The sequence below is a fragment of the Branchiostoma belcheri genome, unplaced genomic scaffold (genome assembly GCF_001625305.1).
Source record: "Branchiostoma belcheri isolate BF01 breed outbred unplaced genomic scaffold, Haploidv18h27 scaffold103, whole genome shotgun sequence".
Taxonomy (NCBI): domain Eukaryota; kingdom Metazoa; phylum Chordata; class Leptocardii; order Amphioxiformes; family Branchiostomatidae; genus Branchiostoma; species Branchiostoma belcheri.
In genome coordinates, this window is record NW_017802414.1 from 1245340 (window position 1) to 1247593 (window position 2254).

A 2254-nucleotide genomic window follows, 5' to 3' on the forward strand; every position below is an offset into this window, starting at 1 on the left:
ATATATATATATATATATATATATATATATATATATATATATATATATATATAGGAGGAGGACTTAGTATAAGCTTAATAAGCCTTTTCCCTCCCCCTGCACATGTTTTATTTATTATCATTCTATTATGTTTATTTTATTACTGTTGTGCAAATAAATAAACAAACAAACATGATAGTCTTATCTTAAACTAGAGTTCGGAGGACTCATGCCTTCGACAGTGTGATATTGCTTTCGTGGGTGTTGTGTGTATGTATAGTGTAGGCTTTTTGAAGATGATTATCGTAGTTTCCGTCAGGACCAAAGAAAAATGATCGCAGTTGTATCTCGCGCTGGGGTGGACGGATGTCATTGGGACTCGGTATACGTTCTGCTATTGGGCTGTAGATGGTGCACGTTCTTTTGTTCTTATTGTATATGTGTTTTCGGGCGTGAAAATGAATTTTATTGGCGGCCCCCGGACACCCATTTGACTCAGTTTGAGTCTGAAAATGGTCGCCCGGGTTGACCTTTGGTGTGTTTGTGGTATTATGAGATTGGTCCACTTTTTTGTCACAGAGGGGTGTTCCACAGAGGGGGTGTTCGGTGTCGATGAAAGATTTGTTTTCAACAAGGCACTGGTATCATTGGCGGGTGGACGTGGTGAGATATTAGTTGTTCCTGACGTTTTAAATTAGATACAATCGAACGCAAGTTTTGCGAGTAGTAAAGTGGTGTATGCTAAAGTACGGGACATCACCAGGACCAAGGACATTCTATCACCGTGTGATGAAAGCTTCTTGCCGGGACAGACCTCGATCTGCTCGGAAACATGCATAGAGAGCACCGGGCCGTCACGCCGAAGGTTACGTGGCTAACACTTCCGGGTTATCGAACAAGGACATTATACAGGTCCTTGAACGAACGTAAAATTACGTGGAAAAAAGGCCATAAATCCGCAAATAGATATATATTTTCCCCAAAGGTTCTTTGAATTGTGGCAATCATATTTTCACTAAATGTGGCTATGCAATCGTGGAAAACAGCGTTTTAGGGGGCACACCCCAATTTATTTGGGGCCTCTATTCGAAGTTGTACACCCTCAAATCTAGCGACCGTCTCTGGCGTGGAATAATTCGGAAGGAGAATAACTGTATATGGGACGAAAGGATATCTCTTCAGCTACAAGACAAGCTGAGTTTGGTTTCTTCAACCTTTTTAAGTTTGGTAAAGTCAACGGAAAAAACATTATTTTCACTCCAAAATCAATGCCCAAAATTGCGAATTTTCGCGTAGGATAATCCCACAAAAAAAATTTTCCGGCAGAAATGACTGATGCTGGCAGAAAGACCCAAGCCTTGACTATACCCGAGTAAATTATAAAGAAAATTCTAGTACTGTAATTTTCTAAACAGTCCACGGCGCGAGGGGTTGCAAATCCACCCGGGTACCCTACGAAGCCGCAGAGCGAAATCTAGGTCAAACGGGCGGATTACACTTGGCGCGCAAGGATACCTGGAAGTAAGGTTCGGAGCCAAAAGAAATTTTCACCCCAAAATCACTATTTCTTACGCTCTTCAGCCATGTTAAAGTTTAATGATACTTCGTGGCAGTTTATTAGAAATGTCACCTCAAACTTGGACCCTCAAAACCCTTTCGTCACTTTTTTACAACGGACTATCGCGGGTCGCGCAAGAACTGGGGTGTGCACCGTTTAGTGCATGTTCCTCAAGAAAGAAAATTAGTCCGCACGTGTAGGGTCTAAAAGAGTCCCGACAAAAAAATGATTGTGTCCGAACAGCGTGAGTTTAGGTCCACCATAAAATCCCTTTCATCCCTCAAACCTGATCTAAAAAGGATTTGAGATGAAAGCCTGTTTATTACTGACAGGATCAGGCAGGGAAGTTTCGGCGTCCGGGCGATTGTCGGACGTATACACTTATTTTGACCTGAGTACTGCGGTGGGGCACAGTGAGCCAAAAGAGGGCCTCTTGCGGGTCATGGGTAATTGCCATACTAGCAGTGTGTACACCGACGATTTATTTTGGTACTTCTTTTTTAGATAATTTTTTTCTTGTGCAAATTATGCTCAGAAAGGCCCAGTTTTCTGGTAAGAAGGACAGAAGAATATATATTTTTAAAATATGGCCAAAAAGTCTGACATTTTTCATGGTTTGACCTGTTATTAGCCTTTAAAAACTTGTGATCTTGTTACCTGCTATTAGCTGCGTGTATTAGCGATGGCTTGGGGATTTATCTCCCTTTTGTGTATTTG